The 19,340-nt window shown below is 46.3% G+C and overlaps 1 protein-coding gene across 3 annotated transcripts in view; it reads right to left on the reverse strand.

The window, feature by feature from the left end:
* znf609a (zinc finger protein 609a) overlaps nt 1-19,340 on the reverse strand; it is a 179,390-nt gene that overhangs the window by 32,847 nt on the left and 127,203 nt on the right. Inside the window, exon 1 of one of the 3 annotated variants that reach the window (XM_020470030.2) lies at nt 1,703-2,077. The exons of 1 other annotated variant lie outside the window; for it this stretch is intronic. The gene's annotated coding sequence lies outside the window, so the exon portion shown is untranslated. One more of the 3 variants, XM_020470032.2, reaches the window with a different exon arrangement.

Here is a 19,340-nt window from a genome sequence, read left to right on the forward strand (position 1 = left end):
TAAGTCCGACTCTGAATACCTTGCCATCGGCTATTCTTTCTACAATGCACAAAAGGGCGGCAGGTAGCTTAGCGGTTAGAGCGTTGGGCCTGTAACCCGAAAGGTGAAAAATATGTCGATGTGCTCTTGAGCAAGGCACTTAACCCTAACTTGCTCCAGGGGTGCCATACTACTACGGCTGACACTAGAACATGTCACTGTGACAATAAAACATATATATATTTTAAAGGACCAAGCAACATGCTCAATGACTAGGAAGAACTGGTATTCTTCGGTGACCCATTTTATGCTGAGGAGGAGGAGGGTGGGTTCGCCAAACAGCCCCCCCCCCCCCCCCCCCCCAAGGGAGAGGCAGATTGAGGCGGTGCCTTCAGAACAGCTCAGAGAATCCAGCCTCCCTCCCTCATCTCCGGGCCCTTAGCAACAGCCTCAGCCAGCTATTCACCTGTTGCTAAGAGGAAAGAGACTACGCCAAGCCCTCTCACATCCTAACAACATCAACGAGGCAGTGAAACCAAAATAGAACCGTTACTGTACCGAACTAAATGAAACACAATCAAATCAAAGTCTCCAGCCTTTTAAATCAAGCAGCTCTTGAGAAACTAGAACAGACAATAAAAATAAGAAAATTCAATAAAGAGGTCAATTTGATATTCGCTATGATTCTATGGTAAACGAAACCAGCTTTGATTTAAAAGAGAATAATTGTTGGCAAGGCCTTACCTGAAGAGGCCATTCACTGGATTCCTGCTGCCACAGAGGGTGCTTAACAAAAGAGATGCCTTTCTTTACTGCCTGTGGCGATGACAATTCAATTGTAGTTGTGTGTGTGTGTGTGTGTGTGTGCGTACACGAAAGAGCGAGACAGGGAGTGTGTAAGAGAGATAGTGGCTGTGAGGAAGCAAGGACTGGTGGTAACCCCGACAACACCTGTACTTTGCAAGCAGCCAATAGCCTGGTCTCAACAATTCAGCAGAGGCCTTGACTGAGTAGGAGGCACTTGACAACAGAGCAGAGGGGGGGCATTGTTCAATGTTGAGCTACAGAAGGCCTATAGCCAATGGCTGAACAAAAATGACTGTCAATTATAGATCACATGGCAAATTACTGGTTCAACAAAACAGTTGAACGCAGAGGCTTGTTAGTGAGAGAACGCTAGACGTTATGCAATTAAACCGTTATTGTCACTGCGGCTAGGAATAGTCATTACGACAGCTCTCGTTTGCTCTGATGCATTCAACTGTATGAAGCTACCTTCGTCAATTTCCGCTACTCTTGGGTGTCTCTGTGGTTAGGCGGCTAGGCATTTTAGCCTCTTCTCTGTGGGTTGAGGCAGCATGATTGGAGACACAGCCTAGAAGCACACTCGGCTAACACAGACATCAGACAACAATGGGCTCTGTTCAGAGTTGAAAGCCGAGGCACCGAAGCACGGCGCAGGCTGCCTGAATACGAGTGTGCACTCAGGCAACAACCAAAAACAACAACAACAAAAAAACAAGGAAATGGAAGCAAACCCTTGATTTTATGCTCTCGGCCCCCCGGCTAAACGGCGTTGTTGCAGGACTCGAGTTTTCACGAGACATTGTCGACGCCTACATTATGCCCGTTTAGAAATGAACGTGGAAAAGGCGCTGTGTGTGCAGGGCAGGGGAGTCACCAGCTACTCCGCCGAGCGTACAAAGGCAGTGTCTCTACTTACTGAGAGGCTGTGCTCTTTGGTTTAGCCTGCCGTTTAGGTTACATTTCCCTTTGCTCGCCCTAGTTTCAGCATTGATGGATCGCTGCCAGCTCCACCTCCGATGCCTCTTTGCTTTTGAGCCCATGCGTGAAAACAGAATCTGAGAAAGGGAGGGAGGACAGAGTACAAGAGAGAGAGAGAGCGAGTAGACACACTGAGAAGTGTTTGTGTTCCCTGAGAACACAGCCCGGACTACTGGGTGTAATATGACCAGAGACAGCGGGAAGGAAAAGCTTTTCTAACGACGGCATAACAAGCAAAATAGTGTTTCACGGAGAGAGAGTAGAGGGGGAGAAATGGAGGGAAGGGGAGAGAGAGAGAGAGAGAGAGGGGGAGAAATGGAGGGAAGGGGAGAGAGAGAGTAGAGGGGGAGAAATGGAGGGAAGGGGAGAGAGAGAGGGAGGTAGAGAGGGAAGGAGGAGGAGAGAGAGAGGGAGGTAGAGAGGGAAGGAGGAGGAGAGAGAGAGGGAGGTAGAGAGGGAAGGAGGGGGAGAGAGGGAATGGGAGCGAGAGAGTGAGAAAGAGCCAGAGTGAGTGAACGAGAGAGGGGGAGAGAGAAAGCCTTCCGGCTTATCAGTATTCAGGGACAGGAGCCTGCATGAAACCAGAAGGTAGCAAAGCAAGCTGAAAAAGACCTTAGATTGCCTGATAACTGAACTAGAGTTTCACGAATGGCTTGACGTCTTTATTCAGTTTGCACGGAAGGGCATACAAGGCTTTGTGCACAGCAACTCTGACTACATATGCAGAGAGAGGAAAAAAAGAGTTGACACCCCTTCTGCCTCCCACTTGCCTGTCTCTTTCCTCTTGCGGAGAGCCAATTGAGAATTTGCTGCTACCTGAGAGAGTTAGTGCTTGGGGGAACTGGCAGCTCAGTGGTGTATTAAGAAAAGGGACACGGTTGACTACAGCAGTACCTTCCTGTCTGAGAACTGTCTGGCTGGCTAGAACCCAGCAGGTTTTTGCTCCTCTTTTCTGTCAGCCTAGCTGATGACCCCCCCCCCCCCCCTCGCCTGCCTGTTGCCCTACCCCTCCCCCTTCAACTCGGACAGTGGCTGGCTGGCTTGGGGCCTCTGCCTGTAATTGTGTGCTGGTGGTAATGGGAGGAGACTAAACTCAAAAGCCCCCTCCTCCCCCCCAAAAAAACCATGGCCACTTGAAATCTTCACACATCCCGTTCACAAGGGTGTAATTTCACATTAGTTCCGATCTCCGTACTGTACAACATCCCCACCGAGTAACAAAATGAACAGAGCACTTACATTTTGAGATGAGCTGGAGATTCTTGATAAAAAAAAAACTACAAAACCTGTATGAAAGGGTTGTTAGCTCTGTTGCCGGGGAGTTAATTAAGCCAAAGGAATGCCAGTCACACACAGTGCGCCTCAGTCAAGCCCCATCCCAAAAACACAACTCCCAGGCTTCCCTTGAACAAATCCAGATGGTAGACTGGGTAGACTGAGAAAAACAACATGGCTGCTGCTGGAGCGGTGAAGTAGTAGTAGTAGTAGTAGTAGTAGTAAACAGTTCTGGGACACCAAACTGAGAGGCCAATCTGCTGCTCTCACCCGACCGGTCTCCCCGCGACATGTTTCAACAAAGTCCCATCTGTGCTGTGGAAAATACCGGAAATCCCCCTTGCACCCTCCCTTCCCTCCCTCTTCCCTCTCTCCCTACTTCCCGCCTCCTCCCTACCTCCCTCCCCTCCTGACCTCCGGCCATTCCACCAGAGCGGTATTTATTACAATAATAATCCAACATTCTTGTCAAGGTCACCCACCGGAGAGCTCAGTCAGAGGGGCGGGCCGGGCCTTGGAGCACAAAGATCCAGATAAGCAGTGCAGGGCCTCTGACGATCCCCCCCCCCCCCTCTTCTCTCTCTCTGTCCACTGCTTAGTCATGCCCTTATCTCTGCAGTCCTGAGACAGCCCGCTGAGCCCTCGACAAACAACAGCTCAGCACCTCTTCACCTCCGTCAGGGGAGAACACACGGTAAACAACGCCCTGCTGGGATTACTTACCCACACAACAACAGCCACGGCAGTACACAGCGCTGGACCAGAGGGTTTCATACAGATATGATTACCAAACACATCACAGCCAAGGTAACATGCTTTCAGCAGCCAATGTTGAAATTAAAAACCCTACCAGAAGGGGTGGTAACAAAGCAAGACTGCTGAATCCAAACATAAAGAAAATATGCAGGCATTTGATTCAAGAACACTCCCAACGTTGACTGATAGAACTGTACACAACGTTATAAAAAGATCCAAAAGTAGTTGTGTAACAGACTCTTACCTTGGGGCTCCAGTTCAAATGACATCTAGCCTAATTAAATACATGTTTCTCTCAATTCTAGAGGACACAATTATATTTTTAGTTTGGGAGTGAAAATGGGCATGGGAGGAGAAAACAGAGAAGAAAGTAGTGGGGAAGAGAGGGACAAAGAGTTAGAGAAGGTGATAGCAGGGGAGAACGACTGCCCCCTCTTATTAAAGCCACGCAGCTCAAGGCCGACCGCAGTACTGCAGGCATTGTTTGTCAAAAACAGGATCCCCCATTGTAGTGAATGGGAAAATGGCAATCTTCGTGGTCAATCTTCGTGTAAATAAAATACAAATTCTTAGACAATCGGGGTACCTATAATTGCTTCTATTACACCAGGTGCACGTCCTTGAACCGATTATTTTATAAATCGCACAGAAAAAATTCTAAGGATAATTGAGTTGCTATTCAGCCTGCAGTACCCCGGTCGGCCTTCAGCTGGAGTTACTTAATGAGAGGGGGCAGCACTGAGCTAGCCTGCAACGCCACTTTCTGGTGTAGCTCAAACTGCGCATGTTATGTCTCCATGAGATGACATCTGACTTATTTTTGCGCTATTGAGTCTTCACATAGGAATGAATGGTGTTACGTGATCGATGGCTTTGTCCATTCGTATACAGTCATTGGGGGACAGAGAGGGGCCCAGAGTGGAGGAGAAAAGAGGGCTGTCTCGCATTCCAAGCTCTGGCGAGACGACGGCCATCATGCTCCACTGCAGTCCCTGTCCAACTGTAAGACCTTACATCACGCTAGCACTGCAATCAGACACACAGCCAGCCATTTATCGGTCTTCTGAAAGGATAACCATTCCTCTCAGCTCTGCACATCACGAAGCCCCCAAAACACACGTTTCTTTCCCTCCTCTCCTCTCTCTCGTTTACTCCAGCTACCTTTTGGAGGGTCACCGAAGGGTGTTTGGCGGGCTGGCTGATACCGCTCTTCTCATGTAAAGGGAGATGCCACTATAGTACACAATAAAGTAGACAGGCGACACTCCTCCGACAAGTCCCTTTTCATTGCATATCGAGTCCAATGCCATAAAAAGCTGCTTTCTCAAGGTGAGTCCTGTTCATCACTGAGCTCCTTGTGTGAACTGAACCCATCCAGCCTCTTGTCACTGCCCTCTCCCAGAGATGGAAGAGGAGGAGGAGGAGGAGGAGAGAAGAGAGCAGGGAGGCCCCTGTGGGCCCTGGCGACAGGACAAAAGCGGTTTTAACTGCATGTTCGAATCAAGAGAACGTGCTGCCTCTCTTGCCTGTGCCACCTCCCAGGAGAGCCCCAGATGCCCGCCACCAGGTTATTTATAGACGGCATGGGTTTGTTCAGTCTTCGCCTGCGGTTCCTGTTGTTGCAGCAAGCCCCTGGAGGGAGGGGCTGCCGACAGAGTCAAAACCTCCCCCAGCCCCTTGTGAAACACCCCCTCCTCACCTCGCAGTTTCAAACCGCAAGAGAGATTCTTCTGAAAGGGTAGCCAGTTGGCGGTCATCTTTGAAATGTGTGAAGCCAAGAGAGCACAGTCAAGAATATAGTTATATGGACTGGCAGTCTGGTACTTAAAAAAACATTTGTGAAATCAATAAGACAAATGAGTGAAATCAGTGAAATCAATAAAACTAATTAGCTTCTGTAAAAAACAAAAACAAAGGATGTCATATTAACCGAGAATCATATTATCCAAAGTGGCTTTGGTCATTCTTCAGTGTAAGCAGTCTTGCCACAGATAAAGCGCTCTATGCATTCCAAGACTTACACAGCCACTACGACAGCATTACGGCACAAAATGTCCACCAGCTCATGAAAACTCGTTCATATACTCACTCATGAGGCCGGGGACTGGGGAATGCATAAAGCTGCCACTAATCATTTATCTACGGTCTCCATTTCCACAGGGAGTGAGTGAGCCCAGGGGCTGTAAGGAGAGCTGCCGGTCCATGCAATGCCAGGGCCAGGGTCAGACGGGGGGCTGGCACGGGGCCACAGGGCCATCTTATTTCAGTGTCTGTCAGGTTGATACCAGCCAGCCAGAGCCGCCGCTCCCCAGCTCCCTTTTAATGACCTGGCGTATCCATGGAGACTACCTGGCTATCAAGCAGGGGGTTGTCACTCAACGTTAACCATGGCAATGCGCTCCACAGCATGGCTCAGAAAGGGGAGGGGGGAGGCTAGTGGGAAATGGGAACACTGGGGCCCAACAGCATTAGTTTAGCTGCTCCTCTTGCTCTTTGATATTCCGGCTCTTCCGACGCCTTGTCTACAACAAAAGCCAGGCACAGCCACTAATAAACACTGTACACACCGGGGGACATAATTCTAATGAACTTTGTTCATACATAGCTGTGTTAACTTCTTGGATATAGGGGGCGCTATTTGACTTTTTTGATGAAAAACGTTCCAATTTTAAACAAGATAGTTTGTCACGAAAAGATGCTCGACTATGCATATCATTGACAGCTTTGGAACGAAAACACTCTGACGTTTCCAAAACTGCAAAGATATTGTCTGTGAGTGCCACAGAACTGATGTTACAGGCGAAACCCAGATAAAAATCCAATCAGGAAGTGCCGCATTTTTTGAAACCGCCTCATGCCAATGACTCCTTATATGGCTGTGAATGGGCCACGAATGAGCTTAGGCTTTCTGTCGCTTCCCCAAGGTGTCGACCATAAGAGACTACATCTACCAGGTGGTCGCTTGGTGTCCTCCGTTGCAATTATTGCATAATCTCCAGCTGCAGTATTTTTTGTTTGCTTCTGATGAGAAACCAACTGTCACGACTGATAGATTATCGAATAGATATGTGAAAACACCTTGAGGATTGATTCTAAACAACGTTTGCCATGTTTCTGTCGATATTATGGAGCTAATTTTTGGCCGATACCGATATCCGATATTTTCCTTGCCAAAAAAACAAACACATTATCGATGACCGATATTTAACATTTTAGCTGCCTTTTAAGCATTCTAGTACAGATAAATAGTTAACACACACACACACACACATGGACGCAGCGGTCTAAGGCACTGCATCTCAATGCAAGAGGCGTCACTACAGTCCCTGGTTCGAATCCAGGCTGTATCACATTCGGCCGTGTGTGGGAGTCCCATAGGGGGGCGGCGCACATTTGGCCCAGCGTCGTCCGGGGTCGCTGGTCCAAATGTCAGTCGTGAAGTAGCAGTGACGCTATTACTGTGTGACTCCGGTAAGGCAACATCTGAAAAATAGCGCACTTGGTAGTGTGTATCGGTGCTCGACCAGTCGGCAAAAGCCAACATAACCCACTACAGAGAACGGTTGATTGTCAAGGACAATGAATTCCATTATCTTGGCGTTGAGTTGTCTCGCTGAAATTTTCTTCGTCTTTCAAATGACTGCTCGACTTGTTGACTGCTCGATCCACACAGCAGACATTGTGGGCCAGGTTAGGAATGCTGTGTTGCATGTGTTGCACGTGTACATTTTAATGTGGCGCCATTACGTCATCTACCTACGTTATATAGGTATATAGCACGTCAGCTTTGACATCGGTTTTGCACATCGGCGTTAAACTAGACATCGGGGCCGATGTCGGCATCGTCCGATTCCAATATCTCACCGATATATCGGGGCTGAAATGGACAACTGCGGAGCAGAAATGAAAAGACCTTAAGATTCCAGCCAGCCTCTCTCCTCTGTGCTGCTGCTGTGATGGCGATGACAAGTCGACTGCTCATACTCACTATGCAAGTCCCCGCTGTCTATCAGGCTTTAAAGTGTCCCTCCAGCCTCCTTTTCACCTAATTTAACACCTGATTTACTTAACAAAAAGGCACATCTCAATAGGAGGCCCAGGTAAGTCATGACATAGCACAAGTAGGGGGGGTGGGTCTTTGGTCTTTTGTTCTCTATTGCTCCTCCATTGTTACTCAAACAAGGGGGAGGGACAATGACATCACAACTTCCTATCAGACCTATCCTATCAGACCTACCACTTCAAATTTCACAGTTGTCTTTTTTATATATATATATATATATATATATATATATATATATATATTTTTTTTTTTTTACCTTTTAGTGTGTGTACTTTAACATATTTATATTTGGGATATGTGCTTTTCAACAGTAAAATAAATACCAAAAAATTGCTGGAGGTTGTCTAAGGACAGCGGCACTTTTTCTCTCTCCCCCCTTGCTCTCACCCACTGAGTGACAGACAGGTGAGAACAGGGAAGGATGGAGGGACGGAAGGAGCGAAAGAGAGGAAACCCACGGTAACTGTCTGATTAAAACACGAGACGTGACCGAGATACAGTAAGCAGACAGCGGGAGCCGAGGAGCCCCCTCCCCCTTCCTAAAACCCACAAAGCCTCTCTCCTGAGTGTCCTTCAGCATATGGGGCTCCACAATGAGACGGGGGTGGAGGGAGGGATGGCGGTAGGGAGATGGAGAGGAATTCTAAACTCTTCCCTTCCTTTTTCCCTTCCTTCCTTAGCCTCTGGCAGTCCTGGCCCTCTCCTTGCCTGAGTGTAGCATCATACTTTGATGACCTCGTTAGTTCAAGCACAAAAAACAGCTAATGTCCAGATACAAATAAACAGTGCAGTGGGGGCAGGGATGTGTGTCTGGCTATAGTGGTCCCTCAGAAAGGCTTGTTGGCCTGGTAACATTACAGCATAGTTGTACATTACACTGAACATGGCCAAGACATAGGCTAAATGGAACTTACACAAGATTTTTTCTAACATATTTTGCCTATTTATTTGATGATCGAGAAGAGAAAAAAAACCTGTGCTATGTTCACCATTTAGGGTAGCCAAAACAACTAAGGCCCTTAGGACAGAAGTAGTCTTCACGTGGTTTGACACGGGAGTGGTCGGGTCACCTTGCATAAAACTGCGGGCCCCACTGTGGTATTCAGCGTAACCCAAGATCCTCAAAAAGCTCAGCGCTCAGTCTTGCTTTTCTTCTCCACTTCCTGTTTTTGATTCATGTTAGCTAATCGAATGCCATTGGGGCTCATGTTTCCAGCACGCTGCGTTTTCGACACCCACCATCTCAGATTGTTCTAAAATAGTAACTGATACGATTAGCATTCCTGAATTTTTGGGGGGTTGAAGTATAATTTAATCTGAGAAATGTAGCTAAATGATTAAGACAAAATGTGACATTTTAATTGATAGGATTATATTCAAGAAAATATAGTACCCAACATCCAACGTGGACCAAACTTCTTCCTACGAATTAGTAAAACGTGATGAATCCCCCCCCCCCCCCAAAATCTAAAGACACCCACGGCCCCTCCCACCCCAACAACCAGTATACAGTATCAGATCTTAATGTCTGACATAGTAATGCATAGTATTAAGCTGCGGCTTGGAGTATTGCTTCTTCATACATGCAATGTATTCCCTGTGAATCTGATGGTTATTTTCCCCTGTTCAGAAATTTGTCATTGGAGTCGCTTGCATTATTTACCATAAATTAGTGTGAAAGTACCAAGTTTTGCTTCATTATATTTTATTCATTTTGCTGGTCTTTTGTGTTTATTCAACAGATCACAAGATTTCCTTTGCAATTTTAGGTAGAGACCAATAGCTTTTGCTCATGATGAAAATACATTGTGTGGTCGTCCTCACAATTCAAACCAGTCCACCATGAAAGCAATTGAGTTTGTCTTTCTCTTACACTTAATCTGTGTTCAGGAAATGGCCCCTTTGTGTGTGGTTTATTCCCTACAAAAAAGATCTGGATTAGTTACTGTTAGACCATTCCTGGTGAACAAGTAAACCAAAAGGCTATAGTAGTTCTAATGGTTTCAATGATAAAAGTCCCAAAACGCACCATAGATAGTGTTTTACAATGGTACATTTATTGGGTTGGGTTTAATGGTAAATGTCACTAATCACATTAAATAGAGCTGTTTTATAATAATTTAATTGACAAACATAAGACTGTCATGTAATGGTTTATAATATAATTGTAATATAATTATGGTTTCCACAACACTTTATTCCCTAGCCCATTTTTCCATCAAGTTTTGGGCTTGTAGGAAAATTATTAATATGAGAATTGCACCATAGGGATAGCCCTCTCAGCGAGCTGCCACTTTATGGACTATTCAGGGAGAGTTGGGCTGAAGCATTTGGTTGCTAAGAGGAGGACAAACTGAATGGCTTGGCCACAATAATGAAAAAATAATGCAAGCAACTTCAATGCCAAAATTCTCTGAATAGGGGATACTAACTATCACCAGATTCACAGGGAATAAATGACATAGGCTGAAGAAGCAATACTCCAAGCTGCAGCGCCATACTACTTGTCAGACTTAGAGAACTGCTAATGTATACTGGTTGTTGGGGTGGGATCAGCGTATAGTGGCTTTTCACCATTTTATTGGATTCCTCATGTCTCATTGGTAGGAAAATGTTTGGTCCAAATTTGATGTTGGGTACTATATTTATTGAACATTAACTGAATCTTAGGAATTAAAATGGCCAATTTGGGTGCACCAACATGCTCAGTATCTCAGAGATCGATATAAATTACAACAAAGTAATTCAGGACTGCCAATCTTACCCGTTTCAAACTACAGAAATTATTTCAGAACAATCAGATGGTGAGTGTCATGGCTTTCTGAAATTACACGACTAATCACGCTTGCCTGAGACCCATTTCTCTGGCGTTTCCTGGATAACTTGCTCAGAAGGCTCAAACACACACACAGTTACACACACTTGCACCCACCAGCGTAATCAGCGACTGCTCTCTGTGAGAAATGGCCGCCACCTCTGGAGCTGATGACCTCTGGTATTAGTCACGCTGGGAGCGCAGGCGCGTCGGCTGCAGTGAGTGCGTGGGTTTAAACACTGCTCTTCTGGCCATGCCTTCTCTCTCTCTCTCGCTCCCGACACCGCCAATTTCCTCTAATGCTAGTCCTTATGAGGAACAGCGGCAGTCTGTTTATACTGCAGTTAAGCCATTTCACTTTGAGCCAGAGGATCAATTTGCAGGGCGCAGAGACAAAAGGAAATGAGAACCTGCTTTCTCTCTCTGTCTCACTCCCTCCCCCCTCTCTTTCTTTCTCTTTTCTTTCTCTTCTTTCTGCAGAGAAGGGGCCAGTGAGTGAGCACAAGATTGAGAGAGAGAGGGCGGTCACTTATCCTTGTTCGGGCCTTGTCCAGACAGCCCCTTTAACACCGCCTGCTTTGATGGAGCTCTCCTAAGCCCAGAGTTCAGCAGTGGCCATGGAATGCTCTTCAGCGCTGGTTGTTTTAAAGCCCCGCTGTGCTGTTCACACCGTCGCTCCACTCACACCGAGTTCCATTTCTGTAGGCCCTGTTAGAAGGCAAGCCTCAGCTTCTCCAACATGTACTAGGCTCTGTGGCGAATGACCTCAGCCTCTGCTGCTCTGTTGAACTCATTACTAATCACATATTCTAAACGCTTTCTCACAAACTGCTCGGTTGTTTTTCCTCCCAGTGATGGTGACGACAATGAAGATAGTTATGACGTCACTCTGACTCAGGCATAGGGTTGTCAAATTCCGGTAACCTTCCCAAGAATGCCCTGGTTTTCCAGAAATTCGGGATGGAATATTCCAGATGTCCTGCTTATTCCCTCCTGATTTCAGGGAACCTTCCAAACAGGATTTCTGGAAAACTAGGGATTTTTGGGAAAGTTACCCAAATGTTGCAACCCTACTCGCATTACGCATGCCCAGCGAGGTAATGAGAAAACAGTCTGTGATTGAAGGGATGGGTTTTGACTGGTCCCAAGTCCTTTTTGCCTTGAAACTTCGGCCACTCAAAGTACAGGGAACAAAGACCGAAGAGGAGGGCCAGAGTTCATCGTTTGCAGAAGCCTTTCAGCCTGTTTACTGAAAGGACTAATTGGATGGGCAACTGCCTGGAGGCCTAGCTAGTCCCCCCCTCACACACACACACACACGAAGCAGTAACTAACTGGCAGTCGAGCTCGGTGGGCCATTAGCCGCCCCTGTGAGGGCGATTCGCAAAAGGGCGATAAATCTGTCGAAGGGGATCCTAGCGACAGCTGAAACTCTGCACGGAAACAGGCACCGCGCTGCTCCAACCAAGCACTTTTCAAAGGCCTCGGCAAAGAAAGAGGGGAAAAAAGGAAAGGCGAGAGGAAGAAAAATAAAGACGACCTCTCTGCCAGTCAGTTCATCCATCCTCTCCTCACTCCCACCGTTCCCCTCCTTTCCTCTCATGGCAGGTAGTGTAGTCGGAGAATGTGAGTCATGGGATGATTTAGGCGCGGAGCCTCAGACAATGTCGGCAAGGATGGCGTGCTGATGTAAGAGCCACTCGTGGCACTTCTCTGTGCCAATGACGAGCCGGGACAAATCAGGCAGGCAGGGGATATGGGCCCTCTCCTTTTGATTAATCACCGGATTTATACCGCCACCGCCGTGCTGGAGAGAAGAGGAGGGGGATAGGGGAAAGAGAGGAGGGTGGGGAGGGGAGTTCAATCCATCAGTAGAGAAAAAAGGGCTGGAGAAGAGAGAGAGCTCCTCTGGTCAAGTCAGAGTCTTTATTAGGAGAGAGTATCCAGCAGAAGTGGAGATCCTAAAGTGGTGGAGACGCCCTTATGACGCTTCAGGGAAAATGGAACACACAGCCTTTCCTCAAGGGACAGACGGTGAAACATCATTGCTGAAATAAATCATGTGTTTGTCAAATTCGGCATCTTAGACATATTTGTAATTAATCCAGGATAAAGCAAGCTAACAAATATTTTAAAAATCCCTTTTGCTCCGGTTTGCTCCGGTTTGTGCTTTGTGTTTGTTAAAACTATACGATTACGCGCAAAGCGGTCGGCGTGGTGAAATGACCCTGAACTTCTGTCAAAACGCAAGTGCCTGTCAAGACCTTCACATTGCCAGAGGAACGAAGGGAAAATTGGAAAAACAGTAGGCCTACATATAGCCGCACTCAAAAAAACATGTCTCCTCTCCCAGGACTTTGGCTTTCTACACCAAGTGCAGTCCACCACAGGGATACAAGCTGCCTGCCCTCACCGATGAAACTGAGGAATGCTCAAAATGAGCAGGAGGTGACCCTGTTATTTTTTTCCATAACCATCCAAAATACACTCTCCAAATATCTGGGAATTGTGTCTTCCTTCAAGGCAGAGAGAAGAAGGTTTAGTAATTTGTGAGTTGACCCCGACCCCCCTCCCCCTCTCTTCCTTGGAATGAGGCCCAGGCTATGCTTCCTAGAATGGCTCTGTGGTCTGAACTGTGGAGGGAAGGAGGCAGGGAGGAGGGGTGGGTCTTCCCCAGAAATCCACAACAAGTCATGCTCTGTGCCAGTCAAGAGGGGCTACGCAACAGGAGATAGGAGGGGGCAGAAGGAAAGTGAGGTCTACCTTCCATTCTGTCTCTCTGTACCATTTGGCTGGGTTGTAACACTGGGGGAATTAGCCCTTTCTCCCACTTATGCGGGCCCTGATGGTAACCATGGCTACTGCAGCTCAATAGAGGCTCTTCAAAGCAAAGGTTTTCGCTGTTTCAACATCCTCCGACTGGAGTCAAGACTATTCTCAAAATTGCTCCAAGAGCCCCGGGAAAAAAAGGCAGTCAATTATGAAGCTGCTTACTTTGGCTAATGAACAGGTCATGCTTGGAACTCAAGTAGATTCCCCCCCCCCCCCCCCCCTCACTCACTCACTCACTCACTCCCTCTCTCCCTCTCTCCCTTTCTACTCCATCTCATTTTTCGCTCTCGCTCTCTCCGAGGTCTGTTGAATCACAGCTCGTTTTTCCCAAAGCCCCTGATAGAGTGGACTGACAGATGGCTGAATGAACATGTCACGTTTTAAAGGACGGGGAGAAAGCTGCTTCCAGGAAACCCCTGTGAATTCCAGTGTGCTCAGCCTGGGTGCCAGAGGGACCCTTCTCCATCCCACATGATGTCCAACAAGCTCCCCCACTCCAAACAGCTACAATCCCACATTGTGCGCTCCCTTCCACTCCCTCGGTGGCTGCCACCAGTCTGGATCATTAGGAATGTTGGCCATCACCCCCCCCCCCCCCCCCCCCCCCCCCCAAGGACGACAGAGTTCCCTGTGATTTCCCTTCACAGTGAAGTAATCCCCTCTTTGGAAAGAAGTCCTTTTAGGGTGAATTAGAGAGGGCTCTATTCAAAGGGGTGAGTGTCAGGGCGGTGGTGGAGAGGAGGGGGGGGGAGGTAACACCAGTCACATGGGCCATAGCTGTCCGTGTGGATTAGCCTGGAAACGAGGAGGTGCCTTTCATCTCCGACCCAACCTCGCAGTGTTAAAACACAAGCCATGTTGCCAGTACTAACGTGCGGCTGTGTGTCTTACAGACCGCGGACCTTCATAAACGCTAATATCGAAGTATTGGCTTCTTCAAAAGGCACTGCAACATATGTGGCAACTTAGGGAAGGGCGTAAGAGGCCATAAAAAAAATGTGCCGGCTTGCGGGAGGGCATGCTGCATTTTGAACAGAACACACGCCGGCAAACTCTCTCACACCATTAAGATAGGCCGGTATCAGGCGTAGATGCTGGGAGGGGGCAGTCGGCATAGAACACACAGTCGCAGAACTGCTACATCGTGAAGTGCTTTAGGAAGAGCGTATGATCGTAGCATCAAAATGTGGCCTACGCACTGACAGCAAGGCTATAAAATGAACCAAGTCAAGAGTAGGTATGAAGAAAGCAGTACAGAATACACACAGGCTATTGGCTCTATCTAAGCAGTCCTTGGATGAGCACCACACACCCTGTGACAGTAACATCCAGGATACGGATCAACTCTGACCCATAAACACATTCCACACCTAATGAGGCTCCAGTGAGGCCCTGAGACAGGATGAGTTTACAACAAGTCGACCTCACTCGGAGGGAGAGGGAGGGAGAGGAGGGAGGCCAGAGAGGGGGGCGTTTGGATAAACATCTAATAAATCTACAGTACCTCTTACCACCCTCCTCCCCCTCTCCCCTTTCCTCCCAGTAGCCTTGACCCTCTCCGGCACCTGGATTTGTGCTGACAAAATACTGCAAAATGGACACTGTCGAACAGACCAGCAGAGGAGGAAATAGTTGGACATGGTTCAATAGATTTGCTCCAGTGACTAATTTGGAGTATGCGAAGGACCCGTGGCTCACACACACGCTAATGTACTCCGATTTCAATACCTCATCCTCTCACACATGTTCACATCGACACACACACACACACACACACTTCCATCTGTTGTCAGAAAAGCTCCTTCACATGCCAGAGTGCTTAAGATGACAAGTAGCTTGCTATTTACCATACACACACACTCAACACCGATAGCAAACATATTTGTCCGAATATATCTGAAAGGAAAATTGAGAGAAAAGGAACACCGAGAGAGGGCCGTTTTTAAATTAGGGCTGTCAAAGTTCCCGCGTTCGGTCTTGGTGGGGCTGTCTCTATTGTAGTGCACTGTGCGCACAGCTTTGAGCAACAATTAAGGAAAACACATGTACATTTTACAGTTCCAATGGTGATTGTTAGTTCTCAAAGATGATCTTTATAAAAAAATATATGATCTCCATGATCTTTTCTACATACTTTATTTGTTTTTTAGTAGTTTAAGGTTACACCGAAAATGGTTTTACTATCACAAAAAAGTATGATTTTGTTCGTACAGTCAACCGTCCAATCAGAAATTGGGAGAACAATCCCTTAGCATGCCTGAAGATTTAACAGTACTTGAGTGAATGTGTGTGTGCGATGCATCACAATTAACTAATGTCATTAACTCGATTAATTTTAAATCGTTTGACAGCCCTAGTTTAAATAAATACATACGGTGTAGAAACAGGGGGAGGTTGAAGCCAAACCACCCAGAGAATACCTTCTGTAACCAGAGAGACCTGTAGAGGAAGCAGAACCTGATTAGTTCACCAGTCCCCTCTAACTATCCCTCCTGTGTGTACTACACATGGGTTGTGTTCATTAGGGCATGCAACGGAAAACATTTTACAATGTTTTGCTATGAAAAAATGTAATGGGATTTTCTTATTCAGGAAGTACAGGAAGTTCTTCCCTGTTTCGGCCTGTTTTCTTCCATTTGGTACCTAATGAACACCAAACCCAGGCCTAGGTCTATGTAATGCAGTGCAACAGCAAAGTGCTCTAAGGCCTCAGTCAAATAAAACCCTCAGAGCATGCTGTTAATACACAAACAGACAGGCAGGTCTATGTTTACAGTGCCCTACTGTACTTTGGGTGGAAAATGGTCTCCTCGCAGCAATAGCCTTTACAGTGCCTTCAGAAACAATTAAAGCCCACGGAATTTTTCCACATTTTGTTGTTATAAACCCTGAATTTAAAATAGATGAAATGTCAATTAAATGTCAATTTCTTTGTCACACAATACCCCATAATGTCAAACAATTTAATACAAAATGAAAAGCTGAAATGTCTTATGTTGATAAGTATTCAACCCCTTTATTATGGCCTAAATAAGTTCAGAAGTACAAATGTGCTTAACAAGTCACATAAGTTATATGGACTTACTTTGTATGCAATAATAGTGTTTAACGTGATCTTTTTTTATGACACCTCTGTACCCCACACATACAATTATTTGTAAGGTCCCTCACTCTAGCAGTGAATTTCAAACAAAGATTCAACCACAAAGACCAGGGAGGTTTTCCAATGCCTCGCAAAAAGGGCACCAATTGGTAGATGGGTAAAAAAAAATGTAATACAAAAATGAAAGCAGACATTGAATATCCCTTTGAGCATGGTGAAGTTATTAACCCTTTGGGTGGTGTATCAATACACCCAGTCACTACAAAGATACAGGAGTCCTTCCTAACTCAGCTGCAGGAGAGGAAGGAAACCGCTTAGTTATTTCACCATGAGGCCAATGGTGACTTTAAAACAGTTACAGAGTTGAATGGCTGAGATAGGAGAAAACTGAGGATTGATAAACAACATTGTAGTTACTCCACGATAAAGTAAAAAAATAACTTTGTCCTGAATACAGTGTTATGTGCATATCCAATACAACACATTACTGAGTACTACTCTCCATACTTTCAAGCATAGTGGTGGCTGCATCATGTTATGGATATGCTTGTAATCATTAAGGACTGGGGAGTTTTTCAGGATAAAGAAGAAATGGAATGGAGCTGAACACAGGCAAAATTCTAGAGGAAAACCTGGTTGAGTCTGCTTTCCACCAGACACTGGGTGATCAATTCACCTTTCAGCAGGACAATAACCTAAAGCACAAGGCCAAATCTATGCTGGAGTTGTGTTTTATTTGATTTATTTAACAAAAACAATGTTTACCTTTATTTAACTATTTTCAATGACGTCCTAGGAACAGTGTGTTAACTGCCTTGTTCAGGGGTAGAACAACAGATTTGTACCTTGTCAGCTCAGGGATTTGATCTTGTAACCTTTAGGTTACTAGTCCAATGCTCCCACCACTAGGCTACCTGCCGCCCCAGTGAATGTTCCTGAGTGGCCGAGTTACAGTTTTGACTTAAATCTGCTTGAAAATCTATGGCAAGATCTGAAAATAGGTTGTCAAGCATTGATCAACAACCAATTCGCCACTATTGGCCTATTTATTGCCTTACCTCCTTACTTGATTTGCACACACTGTATACAGATTTTTCTATTGTGTTATTGACTCTACATTTGTTTAGCCCACGTGTAACTCTGTGTTGTTTTTGTCGCACTGCTTTGCTTTATCTTGGCCAGGTCGCAGCTGTAAATGAGAACTTGTTCTCAACTGGCCTACCTGGTTAAATAAAGGTGTTCTCAACTGGCCTACCTGGTTAAATAAAGGTGTTCTCAACTGGCCCACCTGGTTAAATAAATCTATTTAAAACAAAGTAAATAAAAGGATGGGCGAGAAAAACCCCCAATTCTATTTAATCCATTTTGAATCCAGGCTGTAACAAAATGTGTAACAAATCAAGGCAGAATGAATACTTTCTGAAGGCACTGTGTCTTTATTTATTCTGTCCGTCCTCCGTGGTTGGTAAGATGAGCTTCGTATTACAATCTGCTAAAAGTACTGTGCGATGCAGAGTGACGTTTTAATACTAGTAGCCTGGTATGGTTCCAGTGGATGTACTCATCCTCTGGTTAAATATGCATGGCGATCCCCCGGCGGCCTATGAGCCCTCCTACACACAGTACAGAGTCAATAGCATATCTAACAGATACTACCAATGGCAAGATTCTTCTTCTCTTTTTGTTTGTTGTAAAAGCAGTACATTGCTCTCTCTGGCTTGGGATTGTTCTGTGTGCGTTGTCGAGATCGACTAAAGTTTCAGATGCGGTGATGTCGTGAGAGGTCAGGAGCAACACATAACCAACCCTCTTGAAGCTCTAACCCGAAAAAGGCACGCACTTTAAAATGTACGGCTGGTGCATTTTTAACGGCTCCGATATAAAAAATTGAAATGACTCACGCGTTTTCCCTCCCTCACTTTCTCTTGCTTTCTGGGAGGCTGAAAAGGGGTCAGGCTGAGCACACCTGGGGAAGGCCCTCCACAGTGTGCAGTGAAACGAGATTAGGACGGGAACAACAGTTGGCTGGTCAGCTCTCTCAACATGACAAGAGGGGTTTCTCCTTCCCTCATTCTCTGTTCATCTGACTCACTCTCCCCCTCTCTGCATTTCTCTACAACCACATTTCTCTATACTTTTTCCACATACATTATTTTCCCCTCCCTCCCTCCCTCCCTCCCTCCCTCCCTCCCTCCCTCCCTCCCTCCCTCCCTCCCTCCCTCCCTCCCTCCCTCCCTCGGTCCCGGAGGTGTTGTGCAGCTGCAGCGCTCTCCTAATCTCATTAAAAAGGTGCCCTTCCCTGTGACACTGACCTCATCAGAGTGGGACCAACTCGGACCACAAAGCCACCCTGCATGCCTGTTAACCTGTCACCTTTCTGACACGCCACAAGAGAACCTGCTCCCCCTCCTCATTCCTCCCCACGCAGCAGCTGTCGCGTTCACTCGCTGCCGCAAAGAGCCAGAGTAACAAGAGCACAATTTGCAATCCCACAAACACCACTAAGAAAATTGTCCTTGAGTGATACAAGTAGTTATCACTTTACGCAGGTCTGTGCCACTAAGAAAACAATCCTTGACCTGATACAAGTAGCTACATTATCACTTTACGCAGGTCTGTGCCACTAAGAAAACAATCCTTGACCTGATACAAGTGGCTACATTATCACTTTACTCAGGTCTGTGCCACTAAGAAAACAATCCTTGACCTGATACAAGTGGCTACATTATCAC

This window comes from Oncorhynchus kisutch, linkage group LG22 (assembly GCF_002021735.2).
Source record: "Oncorhynchus kisutch isolate 150728-3 linkage group LG22, Okis_V2, whole genome shotgun sequence".
Lineage (NCBI taxonomy): Eukaryota > Metazoa > Chordata > Actinopteri > Salmoniformes > Salmonidae > Oncorhynchus > Oncorhynchus kisutch.